The following is a 16,223-nucleotide window of genomic DNA, read 5'->3' as shown; positions in this document are numbered from 1 at the left end:
TCTTTTGAGACTAATGATGGGCAGACAGACACCTTTGGGCCTTGTTTTGTTTACTGGTGGAAAGGCGGGCAACTGCTGGGCTGGTGCCAACAGTCCCCAAGCAGTGCCCAGCCAAGCACGCGTGAGCGAGCAAAGGAGCTGGTCAACCCCGTGGGAGAGGCCAGGGTCAGCCAGCAGCCCGGGCAAGGGAAGGGGCTGTAGGTCCATCCATTGCCGTCTGCAGGAAAGAAATGAGGAAGACCACGGAGAACTGTGTTTTGTGGTTTATTTGCATGTCAAAGACAAACAGAGCTTGGCATTTGCCTCCTGGCTGCTTCCTTTCCCAACTGAGCTGGTATTTGCGCATTGAAGGAATATTTCCTGGCGAGGACCATGCAAGGAGCCAGGGACTGCCCTGTGTTCTCAGCACGTGCCTGCGGAAGAGAAAAGAGACAGTCATCGTAGCAGGATGAGCGGGTCTTCCTCCGCACGCGGCGATGCGGAGACGTGGGCTGGGACAACGCCACGAGCCCCGCGACATCGAAGAAGGGGCGCTGCACATCCCCTTTGCCTCCATTCCTCGTTTTCTTGCATTACTTTTCACACCAGGTTCTCATAGCAGTTCTCGTATGGGCTCCCTCAATATATGCCTTGATGAAAAAAATATCCCTTAATACAATGCACTGAAAGATTATTTTCACCGACCTCTGAGGAGTTACACCTTTTTTCATTAGTATCCATATTATTATTGGAATTTCTCCCCAGATGTATGCATTTCTCTCTGGAAATTTCCATCGTGCATTTTATTCAGAAAAGTGTTGCTGCAGGAAATTTGACCAGCTTGCAAGTTAGTACCCGTGCACGAGCATGAAAACGAAACGAAGCTCTGCCCAAGTTTGCCACCGAGAGCTTCCGTGGGCTCAGAAGAGGCAATTCCAGAGAACCAGAGAATTACCTTTTAGGTCAACAGGTTCGACGTCACCTGGAAACCCCAGAGAGTGGGCCAGTGTCTGGAAACTTTGCTTCAAATCATCGGTCAAGTCGGGCTTCCTGCCTGCAGGCAAGCAAGGAGATTTGTGGGAGGGAGGGCAGGAGACCCTGGGGAGGGGGGCTGCCATAGCTCAGAGCTTTGCCCCCCAACTCCCTGGTTGAACAGCTGGGGATGGATGGAAAGAATTGAAGGGGGGCAGAGCAAGAGGCAGAGGAGAGAAGGGCTTCCCTCGGGAGCACAGGGGCGGGATGGGGATGGAAGGGCCCGACGGGAGGTCCCAGCCTGGACCCCACAGCGGGTGGTTGACACTGCCAAAGGGATGGCACCATTTGGGGCAAGAAGCAAAGAGTGATTTTGTTTTTCTCCCACACACACCCCGCCAGCAATGTTAGGAAGGGCAAGGACAAGATGGGCAGGGACGGTGACTGGTTCCAGAGCCCCTCCCAGCTGGCTGCCCCCCCCCCGCACACACACAGGTCACCTACCCGCAAGCACCATGTAGCTGGCCGCCTCCCGCTGGGAGTGGACGATCAGGTAGGTGTCATAATCCGTCTCCACGAAGCGAAAGGCGCTGGGCACTTCATCCCAGGCAAGCGCAAAGGGGGTGTAAAAGTCATGCTGTTTCCCTGCCTTCATGGGGGCAGCACCCAAAGCAGGGAGAGCACCCTCTATCCCCGGAGGAACCCCGATTCTCTCCCGGGCGTCCTCGGCCCCCGCCCCGGGGAGGGACGGAGGGGCTTCTCTGGGGGCTGGCGGGGCCAGGTCCAGGAGTGCCCCCCTTCCTGCCCAGTGGGGCCTTCCATGCTCTCCAAGAAGGGGCGGACAAAGCCTCTTTCAGAGCAGGGGGGCCGGGGGGGAGGTGGGGCATTTCCCTGGGGGGGGGACCCAGGGTCAGTTTGGCAGGAAACCTCCCCTCCCTCCTCTTCGCCAGCCCCACGTGCAAAGCCGCCCTTCAACACGTCCTGATGAAGGAAGGGGGGATCTGTGCTTACCTTCGCTTCGGTAGTCCCCCGGCTGGCCGGGTAGAGTCAACGAGTACCTTTGGGTCCTGCAGGTGCCCTCTCTGGAAAGAAAAGCGAGCCACGCCGACCTTTATGGGAGCCGAGGGGCCCGCGGGTGGCCCCCCTTCTGCCGGAGCTGGAAGGAAGAGCTTGCAGGCCGCAGCCAAGCACATCCCCCGTCAAAGTGTTAACAGGCCATGCTTGAAATGAAAGCTCGGCCTACACAGTCGAAGGCCGCCTTTCTTTTTTCTTTTTTTTTTAATTAAATTCGAAAATGAAAAGCTGCCTGGCAAGGCACATCCGTCTTCCCTTCTAGCAAAGTCCCCAAGTGCCAAATATCAGAAATAAAAATCTGAAGCTTTTGAAAACCCAATTCCAACGCAGCGTGGAGGGATATTTTCTAAGCATACTTCAGCACGCTAACTTTTCCAGCCACCCAACTTCCACAGTGAGGGTGAGCAACTCGGATATCAACCCCAGACATCGGGCCGGTATCAGGGATGATGGATATTGCAGTCCAAGGCCTTGCAAGGGCTCCCAGCTCCACACACTCGTCCTTCAGGCTAAGGAGCTGGACGGCCGCCTCACAAACGTTCTTCAAACCACTCTGTTTCCCAACTTGGGCTTTGGGGGACTTCAGTGTCAGGGGAGGCATTTCCTTACAATACAGCCCCAAAAACTTACCCAGGAATATTAAAGCTCAACACCAGTTTTCCATTCTCTTCAGCGTCAAATTTAAATGGGTAGAAGTCAAACCCATGCAGTTCTCCGTTAGATGGATGCAAGAGGATACCAGTCCCCGGTAATCTGGAAGAAGGAGGAGAGGAGGAGGGTGGTGGTTTGTTAGCACTGAAGGGGATGGGCTCCAAAGCCCAAATTGCTCCCACCAGACACAGGGAGGCAATCTTGGCTGTGCCAGGACAGGGCCAGAGGGCAGTAGGCCAATGGCAGGGAAGTGCCTTTGCCGGGCAGACACGATTTCGTGCTCTCCGCCATAAGAAGTGAGGCAGAAGACCAGAATGACTGGAGCTGCAAACTCTCTCCTCTGCCCCTCTTGCTTCCCCCCACATGCCTCTGTAAAACAGGCCCTCGCCCAGGAAGAGCCTGGGGAAACAAGGAGAAAGCTCTCACCTACCTGCCGAAAGGTTTGTTTAGGGGGCAGCCGCAACGAGGGCGCCTTGTGAACACAAGGCGAGAGATGGCAGGCGTGCCACCTAACCAAGCCTGGGCACCGGGTGGGTTATCTCAAGGTCCCATCCTTGTGAAGCGATGGAATCCTTAGCTCACTGTCTGTCTGTCTGTCTGTCTGTCTGTCACAGAGGTGTGACTTCTGTTCAACAACAGACAAACACTTTCCCCCTGTTTAACCCCTATCCAAAACTTGCCTGTGAATCAGATCTGAGGGATTTCCTGCCTCTCAACTCCGAAGTGTGTAAGAATCTCTGCCTTTTTATTGTTCAGGGCCCCTCTTCCTTGGGAAGCAGGCCCCTGGGGATGGTTGCATTAAGAGCAGGCGATCTCTCACTGGCATGGGCCTGGCCCCCCTCTTTGGCCAACAGCACAAAGCAGCTGGTCGTTGTGCCCAAGAGGGGCCCTGCAGGGCCCCTCGGCCTTAGGGTGGAGAAGCCCAGGTGGCTCTACTTTTCCTCTGGGCAAAGCTGTTCAAAGAGGTGCTGGTGAGGCTCCAGCAGCATGGTCAGATCATTGTAGAGCTGTGAGCAAAACTCGCACGGGATTTTCCATCCTGACCTTTGTGACGTCGAAGTCCGGCTGAATGGGAACGGCAACTGCAACCCCAAGGCTGCAGCAGAAACCGCCCAGGAGGAGGCTGCCCAGCAGAACACTCATTTCTGCGCCTGTCTTGCCACTCGCGACCCTCTCCGTGCTGAGCCTGGTCCCTCGCTTTTATCCTCTGAAGGCTCGTCCAGGTGAATCGGCCCGTGGCCAGGAAGCTATCCGGAGAGAAGCGCCGGATCATTTGCAGCAGAAATGGGGTCACAGATGGGTGGATTTCCAGGACATGTTAGGACGGGGTGTTCCCTCCAGAGAACATCGCCTCGTCCCAAAAAGTGTGGATGGGGGCTCCCAGTGAGGTTCAGAAGAGCATGACTTCCCTTCTGATCCCACCCAGAAGCTTTGCAGGTAGCAGGACAGGCACAGATGCAAAGCTTGGGTCCAGAGGGAAAAGCGTGCTCCAAGGTTGCATTATTTTGTGGGCCTGTCCTCATCTGGCTTCATGTCCCAGCATCGTTTGCAGTGGAAAATTTCTTCCCCGGGTGAGCTGCGCTGAGATGTGACGCCTGCCTTTTTCTTCACACTGTGGCAAGACGGGATTTTTTTTTCCCAACCCATCAATGGGTTCTGCCCTGTCGGTCTGGCTCCCCACCAGACCCGTCCTGCCAAGTGCTGGAATGTCATCAGCACCTGGCACGGAATTGGAGAACGACTCGATCGATGCGTCTGCAGCACCAACAGAATCTCGTCTCCAAGAGAGCAACCGCTGGGGAATTCTGGGAGCTGAAGCCGACACATCCTGGGGTTGCCAAGGTGGAGAAACGTTGCTCTAGGCGCTGCAGGCCCCGTCCGTGGTTCTCCCTCCTCCTCTTCCCCAGGGCAACGTGCCATGAGACAGGCCGGGCGCTGAGAGAGGGACCCACCGAAAGGCCCCCAGGGGCGGTGTGACCATCCTCACTTTGGGGCCGGACCAGAAGAGGGGTGCGGGGCAGAAGGGGAGGCCTCCGCTGGCCGAGGACGCCCAGGTAGGGGGGTCCCTCCCACACCCGACTTTGGCCGGAAAGATGAGCCTCCGGGGAGCCCCTCCCAGCCTTTTCCTTCACACCTGTGGCAGGACTGTGCCTGGCTTTACAACCTCTCGGATGCTCCCCAAGCTGACCCAAACACGCTCGCTGGGCCTCTCCGGGGGGAAGCCTTTATGCTTAGCAAAAGAGGTCGTGGTGTGATTTGCAGAAGGGCTTGTTCCAGCCATGGGCTCTTCTCCTGCCCCCCCCCCCATCCCTGGAACAGGAGGCTCTGTTCTGGGACTCGGAGAACTTCAGGTCAACCAGATCCTTCCTCCCCATTTGCAGGGGGGTCGGAGGGGTGCATTCAGGTTAAAAAATGGGTGTGTCCTTTTTCCTGGATCTGGAGACAGAGTGACCCTGAGGCGGGCTTGGATCCCATTAACGGTTCCCCTCTGGGGGCTAGGGATCCAGCCACTACAAAGAGGCTCCCAGTTCAACTCTATTTTAGCAGCAACCCTCGTCCACTGCCCCAAAGCCCACTCCTTCACTTAGCAAGCCACCTGCTGCGGGACCTGGTGGGAAGAGCTGGGTGCCAGCCCTCCGGGACGAGCAGGGAGTGACCACGTGTGATGAGCGGGGCTGTTCTGACCGTGCGGTGCGGGTGTGTGTTCCCACCCATGTGGGCCCCCTCTTTCTTTCCCCCGGGGGGTCTACTTTCCAAAAGTAGTTGGAAACTTTCCAAAGGTTTCCCTCTTCTTGCAAACATATCCCGCCCAAGTCAAATTTAGAAATAAAGAATCCCCCAGACGGCCTCGTTGTCACTGTTGCTCACGACTAATCAGTTCAGTGACCAAAGAGAATTAAGTGTTCTGGCAGGTTGCAAAGATCCCGATAAGCATAAAGTTTCTAAAAGCACAAGAAGAAAAAGTAACATTGCCGGAGCAATTCCACAGTAGGCCATTCATAAACCCCAACTGGAAAGGTAGAAATTCATCATTCCCGCAGGGAGCAGCTGCCTGCCCAGAGCGCAAGTCAGAAAGACCCTGTAAAGGGGCTGCATTTGCAGGCCCTTCCAGGCCACTGCCTGAGTGGCGGTCCCGGGAATTGGCAGCCAGCACATCCCCTCGGAGAGGAGTCATGCACACACAGTCGTTACGCTCCCTTCTCACAGGACAGCCACTGCGTTGTTTCCCCTTTTGGGGGACCTTGATTGAGTTAATTAAACCGGGGAAGTTGAATATGCAGTTTTACCCAACCGTTTCAGTGAAGGACGAAGACATTTCACTGTAATCGTCCTTACATAATCTGCGTCTGTAAGCAGCTGGTAAATAACTTGCAAATCAGATCAATCCCTGGTGTAACTGGGACCCGGCCTTTCTGGCATTGAAGGATTCCTCTCCTAGCAATCAGAGGGGTGCAGAGGATCTTTGACACCCCCTGAGCAAGACACGGGCAGACGAGGGTGGCAGGGGCAGGCAGGGCGATGCCACACCCGATTGTCCGGTGGAAATGCAGGGAAAGTTTCAGGGGCAGCAGGGAAGGGCAGTGGCAATTATTTATTCCAGAAGAAAGAGAACCCCAAAGCTGTGCACTTCCAGAGGAGAGAGGAATCCCCTGCCTTTTCATTGTGAATTGGTGACAATTGCACTTTTAGTTAGGAATGTATCTTTCAGCTTTTAGCTTTGAATTTAGGGTTTGTTTTTCCTTTTAGACCATCCTAGGGTGAGGCCTCCGAGGGCCCTCCTGCAAACATGGCCAATTGCTGACACCAAAGGCAGAAGTGTGGCTCAGCGGTGGCCCAGAAAAATGACTTCAAAAGGTGCACGTTGGGATCGTGGATGTGACTTCCGCCTTCCTGCCTGGACCGCAAGGTGGGCTTCCTGGCGCTCCTTTCTCCCATTTCCCCCAACACCAGCCCCGGGAGGTGCATTGGGCCAGGAGGGTCTGCCCTGGGCCCCCCAGGGAGCTTCTGTGTCTGGGGGGTTGGAGCCCGTCCTTGCCCGGCACCTTTGCCCTGGTGCCGAGAAGGTGGCGAAAGGCGCGGGCACCACTTCAGCTGAAGAGATGCCACGTTTGGGGGGGTGGAGGGTTTCTCCTCAGAAGAGGAGATTCCAGGGCATCGCTTCAAGGCGTGGGGTCCCTGGATAGAATCAAGACAACTGAGTTCCAGAGGAGTTTGCATGGGATCTCAATCATTTTATTTTTCTCGCACTGGGAGGGGAGGGGGCTTTGGTGGAGTTGGCGGGAGCTTCCAAAACGTGGTGCGTAATTAACTCTTGCATTTTCCAGGCTACGCAGTGAACAGGTGAATCATCTCCCAGGGATCGGTTTTCTCCGCCGGAGGGGGACTTCCACGTCGGTTTTAGCGAGGTTTCCTACCATGCAGGGCAGTCCTCTGGGGGAGGAAAAAGAAGCAGGACCTGTCCACGGGCCCAACTAAGGAGGAACAAATCGGGGCAGTCCTGGGCCTCGGCAGGAGCTCCCTCCCCCCCGCCCCCCAGCAGACGGCAGCTCATCCCTCGGGATACTTAATTTCTTGGTGGGTTCCAGTTTCCCCAAGGATGGACAGCCTGACTGCATGGGGTCTCTTCTGCTTTGCTTTATGGATGCATTTTTGCAATGAAAGCTGTACCCCCCCCCCCAAAATTTGACCGCTTAATTTACCTCTGCTTGGTTCTTGCTAGGGGCACTGAACTTCTTCTGTGGGGGGAAAAGAGAGGTTTCTCACCGTAGGAAGCAGAGAGCAGAAGCCACAGCACCCCCTCCCCATTCCTGTCCCCCTGCACAGGCCAGGCAGGAGGAGGGTCCCAGTGAAGAACAGCCAGCCTGATTTTTGCTCTCTGTCAGGTTCCAAGAGCCGGCTTTAAGCTGCTAAGCCTTTAGGCCAAGCCTTTCTGGCTTAGAATTTGGCCTGTCCATGCCACCTTTGCCACGCTGTCCCAATTTGATTTATTTTTGTACACTCGTTTCACAGATATATGTGGGTTTGGGTAGACTTTTCCTTAATAAGCTTAATGTTTAGACACCTGACAATCTGCCCTGGAAAATTTGGAGAACTGTGGATTTCAAACGATAGCTAAGGGTTTCCCTTGGCACATTAGCTGAAGCCTGTAGCTTTAAATAAACCCTCCCATGTGAAATACATCTATTTCTCCTCTGAGGTGATGGGAAGGCTCTCAAGACTCCAGATCCAGGTGGTCTGACTCAGCCTCCCTGATCTCTAGTCAGCGGGAGATGAAGCAGCAGGACGGCTTTAATTCAGGGCAAGGTTGCTCCAGCCCATGTGAGGTTAATAAAGAGTTGGGTCTGCAGCAGCCTTGCCTGTGCTGAGTGCCTGGTGGGTGCGTGGCCTCCAGAATCCCCTGCAGTCTGGCTCTCGCTGGGAATTCTGGGAGTTGGAATTGGAGCCCCGGAAGGGCTTCCAGGTTGGGGATGGCAGCAGGTGGAAAGCATTGAGGGTCCCCCAAGGAGGAAGAGGAGAAAGCAGCTGCCGTTCTTACCTATTAACTGTATATTCATAATGTGCTGCACTGGGAATCCCAGGTCTGTTGCGGTTTTCTTGAACTTTTGCTTTATGTGGTCTGAGACCTCTTTGCTCCTGCCTGGGGTCCAGATAAATACAGTATTGCACTGTGACTTGAGGGGAGAGGGGAGGGGGCAAGTGTTCCCAGGACCAAATGTCTGTCAGGTGGAGGGGAATCGAAAACAGCCCCCAAGGAAGAAGCTGAGGAGTGTTAAGGGGTGCCAGCCTTCTGTGGCTAAAAAGAGGAGTCTTCCTCCTGGCTGATCCAGGCAGCTTGGATCTTGGAAGCACAGAGCTGGAGGGGGCATTTAGGCCCCCCACCCGCTGGCACAGGCCCCAGCCCCCACAAATCTTACCTTGCAGATAGAGGACCTTGTCGGTTCCAGCGTGAACGTGCAGAATGCTGTAGCTGACGTGATCTGTCTTCACAATGCAAACTTTCTCCCCACCTTCGTTTAAAAGAAAGCCAGCCCCCCAGCGGGGCACATAGCACACCCTTCTTTCTTCTCCTTATAACCGAAGCTTCATTCTGATTTATTACTAGAGCCCTCTGGCACCATGCGACGCTTCCAAAGGTGGTGCGTCCTTAGAGGGTGCAGCTTTTGCCCCCCCCCGCACCTTTGCAGAGCCCAGCAGTACAAGGAACGGGGGGGGGGGGGCGGGAACATCTATTTTTGAGGCAGTTTAATTCAGTTCTACCAATTAAGGTTGCAATGCCACGGCCATGCTCATGAAACATCTTTAACCCAGTTAGTGTCTTGACCCACTTCTGGGGTTTGCTTGACACACTAAGCCCAACCCCCCCCCCACCATACACACCAAGGTTAATACTGACCAGGTTTAGTCAGAGAGGAGCTGCCAACATTGAGACTCTCTGCGTGAGCCGCTTGGCAAGCTGTGTGAAAGGTGCCTACCCGTTGCCAGGTGACCCAAGAGCCACCTGGTGGGCACCCACGCCGCTTCGAGCCCCCCTCCCTTTTCAGAAGACAGCGCCAGCCTTACCCTCAGCTATGAACCTCCCGGGTTGGGCACCGCCTGAAAGACTGTAGGCTTGCAAGTGGCACTTTTCATCTCTGGAAGGGAACAAACTGAATAATTATGGACTCCCGAAAGCAAAGAATTGCCTCCACGTGAATCTGGACTAGCTCCCCACCCCCCCCACCCCCCGGCCTTCCAGGAACATGGAACCCCATCTCCCATGATCCCCAGCCAGCATGGCAAAAGCACTAATTCCAACAACTGGATTAATTTTCAGTGGGAGGCTGAAAAGGGGGCAGTGGGGGGCAGTTCTGTCTGGGAGAGCGGCTGCCTCAGGTGTGCCATCATGCCCGAAGTTAAGGCTGCATGTTGGGGGGCTGCTTCACCAGGACTGGGTTTCAACAAGAAAGGGATCTCCTCAAGCAGCCAGCAGCCCGGGTTCAAGAGCACTTATGTGAATAATGTGACATCCATGTGCAGCTTTCCACCACGCCTGGGTGTGGCCAGTACCGAAACCGCAGCAACGTCATTTGCCAGCCCGCTCTTGAGCACCATTTGAATGGGGTACCGCTTCCCGGCAAATAGGCAGAGGCAGACGGGCAGTCAGAAGGTGGGTCAGGCCCAGCACGGCCTCGGGGTTGCCGGCAGCTGCGGATCCCCGGACAGCAAACCCAGATCCGGGCTGTGGCATCTGCAGGGATGGTCGCTCCTGGAGGTGCGTTGGCACAGAGGAGCTGCCCCCGCCCTGCTGAGCCAAGCGGCGCTCCCTTGCTGAAGGACTAAGCTGGACCGTGCCCAAGACCCGCTCTCCGGACCCCCTCCCCGCCAACGGTTACCTTCGCCACATCAAAGTTGGGCTGCACGGCAACGTCGGCTGCCTTGATGCCGATGCCGGCCAGGGCCAGCCAGAAGGCCAGGAGCTCAGTTCTCATCCTGGTGGGTTGAGGGGAGGCTTTTCCAATGAGAACCTGCTCCTGGGCACGCGCCTTCGCTTTAGACCCTGTTACTTATCTGCCCAGGTTCCTCCGAGCAGATCCGCCCCAGCTCCAGGAAGGAAAGTGCGAGAGAGGTTTCACTGGCAGAAGTCCCTGCTCCAATGGGCGCAGGTGGGCACACGCTGGAAACGCAGGAACGGGGCGCTCTGTGCTGTCTGTCCTGCAGGAAGGCATGGGAAGGAAGTTAGCTGTGACCAAGGGTTGGGCGCCTCATCTTGGCCTGAATGGCCTGAGACTGCAGGTGCGAATAAAGGCACAGGGTCCAAGGCTTTCCTGCCTCCCCGCAGGAACAATGACCATACAGTAGCCTTCTTCCCCCACCCCACCCCTGCAAAAAACAGGCTCCTTTGAACATTGGAAAGCCAGCTCCCAGGATTCCCAGCATGCAAGGAGCCAACAGAAATTACTCCGTTTGTGCTCTTGAGCAACCTTAAGAACGTCAGCTATAAGAACTGAGTTTCCTCTCCCTTTTTTCCCCTCTTCCCTCCCCACCACCTTTCCTTTTGTCTGACTTCTCGACATTCGCAACCCTGGTGGCCAAAGAATACATTGGAAGGGATCATCCAGCATTCCTCTACATGGGCTCCTGCCTTCAGAAGCAGCTGCACCTCGTCCTCACCGTCAACCCCTCTTTTGGGAGTGGGCCGCTGTGTCTGGGCTGCAAGATGCCAGATGTTTCCGTGTGCCTCTGCTGCCACCTAGTGGTCTGCTGGAGCCGTGCAGCCCAGATCTGTGGCCCTCCACAAGAGGCCCTTGGGTTTGCTTCAATGCCTGCGAAGAGCCCGGGGTTCTTCATGTTTCTGCCCTCTTGAAACAGCTCCAAGCCTCTACCTGTGGAAGCGGCCACCCTTCCATTCTCCACCTCGTGTCCCCAGAGAAGGATGCATGCTGAGGGTTTTCGGCCAGAGAGCTGTGTTAGTCTAGGATGGCAAAAAACCCGGAACCTGGTAGCCCCTTTTCCGACTCAGACATTTTATTCAAAGGCACGTTGGATCCATTTCTGCAGCCGGTGAGGCTTCCTTGCCTGCGTGGAGGGCCTTGACTGATGGGGGGGGGGGCAGAAGGAGGGAGGGGGGGCAGGTTGGTTGTGCAGAGGCAGGTTACATGTAAGGTGTTTGCAGTCCCTCTCACAAGTTCACAACTACTGGGTTAAAACCCCATTGTGTGTCTTGAGACCTTCTGAGAGTGCCTGAAACCTTTTGATGTATGTGAGTTTAACCATTTCCCGCTTTGAAATAGTCCACAGAAGGAGCAGGGTCCAAGGGAAGGACAGCAACTCCTAGGGAGGGGCTGGGCAGGGAGGGCAGCAACAGACACACACACACCCATTGGCAGAGAGAGGGAGCTGCTGCTGGCCCCAGTCTGTCTGGGCTGTTGCTGGGATTCTCTAGGGCTGTTGCGCCTCTTCCAAGCACAGCTCCTCTGCCCCTGGGCTTCAGATGGCATCTCCCGTGGGGCTGGAGACTTGGGGCACTTTTCTAGGGAGACAATCCTGCCCTACTCCATGGAGGGGGCCGAAGTCCTGAAGGAGCACCCTGGGGGGCCCAGTGGGCCAGCTAGTCTCTTAGTCTCCCCATATTTTGCACCCCATGCCTTTCTTAATTCAGGTCTGTCCCTCATTCCCCTCCCGGCTGGATCCTCCCCCACCTCCAACCCACAGATCAAGATCACCCACAGTGCGAAAGGGCGGGTGGGGGAAACAAGAGTTGCACGCAAGAGAGGAGGTGCATTTTCTGAGTATTTATTCAGATTTCTCCTTGGAATTTTAGCCAAGCTCAAAGCACGCCCAGCCGCCGCTCCCTGAAGCTTCGAGGCCTCTGCTTTAGACACCTGCGAGGAAAGGAGCTGGTGAGTGGAACTGGGGGTGCTGCCTCCCCCTGGTTTTTGTGCAAATGCACAGCCCCCCGATCCCTGTGAATCCTCAGTGCACTCCAGCATCGGGTAAGATCTTGGATGCAAGATGAAACCAGCAACTGCACATGACCCGGGTGAAGGCGTGCTCCACCACTTTTTCAACAGGGTCCTAAATATGATGAGGCAGAGCCTTCCCCGGAAGGTCCACTGCTCTAACTTTTGGAGCACTTTCCCAAAATCTTGGCTGAGGAAGGCTTTTGGAGACCCTAAAGCTTCCTCACGTTTGCTCTTTGGAGTTTATTTCTCACTGATCAACCTGACTATGATTAGGCATGGCAAAAGGTGTAACCCATCTTAGAAAACTCACCTACTCTTCTTATCTGCAGACCACTGTGGGGGAGAAAGGGGGGCAATTAATGCTTTGTCAAATCCTGGCCTTTTGAAGTCAAGGGGGCTAAGGGAAAGGGGGCTGGAGATTTCACAGGGAACAGGCTTCCTGCCCGCTATCCGAAGGCTATCCCCTCCCGAGGGATTGGGAGGGGAGGATGGGCTCAAGGAAGAGCACGGGTTAGACTGTGGGGTGGGAAAAGGCCAAGGAAGCTGAACAGGATGAGGGAGATGGCAACTCTAGGTCATCTGAACCCCAACACAACCCCCCCACACCCACGGATTAGACCGCCCTCTGTTCTGCACCTATCTTTCTACACAAGATTTACTCTGAAGAAGAGATTACAAGAACTTCGTTCCCATGGATTCTGCTATCATCTGTGTCTTTGAGTCAATCAGGCAAGCTTCATGGACGTGTCCCTGGTGTTTTCTGGGCCACGTTTTTGATTATGGCTGGCCAGGCAGAGAGAGAGGAAAAGTCCAAAGCCCAAAGTCAGCCGGGGGCTTCTACCCTTAAGGCAGGACTAGAACTCAGGTCTCCCAGTTTCTAGCCTGGGACCTTCAACCTCTACACCAAACCGGTTCTCGTCTATGAATTACTTTTCTATGGTTAATGTTCTGCTCTTAACTCTGTTACCTTTTTGGTCAAAGAATATGATCTGATTGTCACTGTAGCCAAGCGTGCTACATTTGTCGATAAATTTCTGCCTCATCTCTGGATTCTGAGCTGCAGTCCGGCCTGTGGGGACAAAGAGCAGGGTTGTGTGCTGGACGAGGAAGAGAGAGAGGTCCCAAATCGGGTGCTCCCTGCGGTCCATCAAGGCCTTGGGCCAGCATTCCCCCCAGCGGGATTCTTCGGATGGAGGAAAGAGGGGGCAGGCTTAATAAGGAACTTGCCACTGCATCGGGCCTCCCCCAACTTTCTTCCTCCAAAAATAAAACAGTAATGTTAAAAAGAAACCAGATGAATACATGCTGGAGCAGACACTAAACACTTTAGAAGCCCTAAGTCTTAACCTTTTTGGAAACACAGAAAGATGTGTGTGGGGGGGTGATGTTATAAATAAGGAGATAAAGAGCAAATGCCTCCCTTCCCCTTTCAGTGACGATAGAAGGTCTTTGGGGACGTACTGTGAAGCGTCGTACTTCTGAAGCTTTCGTCCGGCATCACAACAGCAACGGTGGTCAAGGCGTGGTTGCCCATGACCAGCGCAGACTCCAAGGTGATCGTTGTGTCTTCTGCAAGAAAAGGTTCGGGGCGTGAGGGGGAAGGGGGGCACCTGAAGACAGTTGTGCGTCAGGCAGGGCAAAATCGAGCAAAGCCGAAAAGTTGGGAGCGTTCTGGAGACCAGAACCTCAGTGTTGGCTCGTTAGGCAGAATAGTTTATTGGATAAGCCTCCAGACCATTTCAAGTACATTACTGGCAATAATAATGCATACGTGTCATAACATGCGACATTAGTATGGACATCTAAAACAAAAATTTTACAGACATTAAAATTTAAATCTAGAATCTGAGCAATATTAATATTAACATCTTTTAACCTTTACAACGTAATGCTTTAAAAGGGTTAATGAAATGGAGTAGGGAGTTTATGCACCTGCTCGGGCTCCTAGGGAATATGGGCATCACCTAATTTGTCTTGTGCGGCAGAATCTACGACGGCACCCCTTAGCCTTGCTGCCTTAACTGCGAAGACAGCAACTTGTTGTGTCACAAACGGATTGGTACTTTGCAGGAGGAAATTCAATCTATTTTCAGCATTCCAGTTCCTCATGTCATTGAGGAATGGAGATAAATAATGACCTCTGTATTCCGCGTACAACTGGCATTCCGTCTATCTTGCATGGGGATATCCAGGAATCTGCCTTGTTGCCTCTTCGTTTCCATCGGCTCAAATCAGGGCTGTGTCAAGGCTGTGCAATCTCTTTTCAATGGAAAAGACAGACTCCTCCGTGTTTTTACGTACCTTGCAATAAAACATTACCTAAAAGGTAATGCCTTCGGTTTAAAATATGTGCCCTTTAAGGAAGAGCATCCATGCATAGCAATTCAACTTCTCGGAAGTCATCCTCTCAATCCGGTCACAACCAGATTCGCCATCCTTTCGCATAGCCGCCCTGCAGCCCGAATCCTTGCGTCCGCAAAGGCAAACTTGCCTGAACGGAGACGGCCCCGAGACAGCAGGAAATGCCTGTAGGCTCCCTGCCCCCAGCATGCGCTCACTATGGCCTTCCACTCGCTGGAAGAGATGGTGCAGCTATGGGGGGAGGGGCTGCAGTCTCACCCGTCAGCTTCTTCCCAGCATCTTTTTGCTGGATCTTCTGCGAGCAAAGCAAGCACTCTGCCCCCCCCCCCGGACCCAGTTTTTATGGATGACCGAATCAAGCAGGTACGCAAGGGCATCCCCCCCCAAATACAGACCACATTGACCGCTGAATTTCCCGTCTTCTGTTTTTCTGAACTCAGTTACTACGGTCCTGCACTCGTCTGGCCTGCAAAAGAAAAGAAGGGGAGAGTGAGTGACGTTCATCTGGAGTAGAAGGGAGGGTTCCTGCCCTAGGCAGTCAAGAGATGGGGCTAGGCCACCTTCCACTGGGCCACCGAGCGTTAATCTGAACTGACCACTCTGCTGCCTTAGGAAGAGGGCCATATTCTAGATAGTCGGAACATTGTGGGAAGCAGCACCAAGACTATTTTTCATCGTCCCGGGTGTGGGTTTCCCCAGAGACCTCTTTTTATCCTGGCCCACGTCTGTTTGCCACTTACAGACTGTTGGTGAGGAAGGCAGATTGGTGAGCGATTCTGTCTGCTAGAGCTGAGTCCAGCTGCACAACTCTCTCTCTCCCGTGTTAAGCTTTTGGTCGCATCCGCCAAACAGGGGTTCTGTTAGATTTAGGCATTTCGGAGTCACGACGGTCCAACATATTTGCCTCGCTGGCTGAAGAAACTCCACATACCCCTTCACTTCACTGCTTCTTTAAAGCTAGTTGGACTTTCTCCAATACTGGTATGGACTGTCCTGAACCTCAAGTTAGCCACGAGGACACGAGACCAAACCTGTGGCCTCCTTCGGTTCTGCCCTCAAAAATCAGGTCTTCCCATCTGCTGCGCCACCAGCCCGGCTTTGTGACAAGGCTGGCCTTGGGAAGCGTCTAGCGCTTAACAGTCAGCCCAGAAGGCTTGGCTTGAGCTGGGATACTTACATGGGGAGACTGACTGTAATCCTTATCTTGTTTTCCTCGGTTTTTGTCAGGTTGGCCACAAATATTGGCATGTTTTTTAACTGTGTCAGCATCGAGTTTGAGTTAGTTGCCACCGCAAGATTATACCAAGTCCCCCCAGCCTGAAGAAGAAAGTAGGAAGAGGGTCTCAAGCTGGGTCTTTTGGAAGGGACCAGCCTCCTGTCTGCTCAAACATGACATGATGAACTCAATTCAAGCTATGTCTGCAGCTTTGCATTTCCAATTCAGTCAAGGAAGTTGGCCCTGCCATGAGAAAAACCCATCTGCTGCTTAAGAAGCAGATCCACCAGTAAGAAATGGCTTTCTTTGTGTGGTCCCACCAGCTGAGGGAAGAAAGTGAATGTATGTTCAGTTTGGTTCTCTCCAGGAAGGTTATTCACGTGGGGCAACTGCCTTGCAGACCCAAATTCAAGGGCTCTTGGCCACAAATTGAGGGACAGATGAACGAGGCAAACCGCCCTCTTCCCCAGTCTGGAGGGGCTACCTTTGGCCAAGACCCGTCGCAACTTACGTTCAGTTCTCCGCAT

The 16,223-nt window shown here is 54.1% G+C and overlaps 4 long non-coding RNA genes across 5 annotated transcripts; 1 reads left to right on the top strand and 3 right to left on the bottom strand.

Moving 5' to 3' along the window:
* Window positions 1-933: 933 nt before the first annotated feature.
* LOC103051725 (uncharacterized) lies at window positions 934-2,085 on the bottom strand. The gene is made up of 3 exons (XR_015797269.1): window positions 1,963-2,085; window positions 1,456-1,548; window positions 934-1,033 (listed from the first exon to the last, which is right to left on the bottom strand). It is a non-coding gene; the product is annotated as an uncharacterized LOC103051725 (long non-coding RNA).
* A 4,786-nt stretch (window positions 2,086-6,871) lies between these two features.
* LOC148214868 (uncharacterized) lies at window positions 6,872-9,370 on the bottom strand. Its single transcript, XR_015797268.1, has 3 exons — window positions 9,238-9,370; window positions 8,592-8,684; window positions 6,872-8,314 (listed from the first exon to the last, which is right to left on the bottom strand). It is a non-coding gene; the product is annotated as an uncharacterized LOC148214868 (long non-coding RNA).
* Window positions 9,371-9,519: 149 nt separating this feature from the next.
* Window positions 9,520-13,670, top strand: LOC148214867 (uncharacterized). Its single transcript, XR_015797270.1, has 3 exons — window positions 9,520-11,217; window positions 11,978-12,056; window positions 13,553-13,670. It is a non-coding gene; the product is annotated as an uncharacterized LOC148214867 (long non-coding RNA).
* LOC148214866 (uncharacterized) lies at window positions 11,629-14,960 on the bottom strand. 2 transcript variants are annotated; one of them, XR_015797266.1, is made up of 5 exons: window positions 14,421-14,960; window positions 13,581-13,688; window positions 13,087-13,188; window positions 12,430-12,452; window positions 11,629-12,038 (listed from the first exon to the last, which is right to left on the bottom strand). It is a non-coding gene; the product is annotated as an uncharacterized LOC148214866 (long non-coding RNA). The 2 variants fall into 2 exon arrangements; XR_015797267.1 differs by lacking the exon at window positions 14,421-14,960 and adding an exon at window positions 14,052-14,142.
* Window positions 14,961-16,223: the final 1,263 nt, after the last annotated feature.

This window comes from Python bivittatus, unplaced genomic scaffold (genome assembly GCF_059951505.1).
Source record: "Python bivittatus isolate LINGU-HERP-01145 unplaced genomic scaffold, Pbiv_v1 ctg000160_np1212, whole genome shotgun sequence".
NCBI lineage: Eukaryota > Metazoa > Chordata > Lepidosauria > Squamata > Pythonidae > Python > Python bivittatus.
Note: the sequence above shows the minus strand (reverse complement) of the source record. Positions and strands in the feature narration are given on the sequence as shown.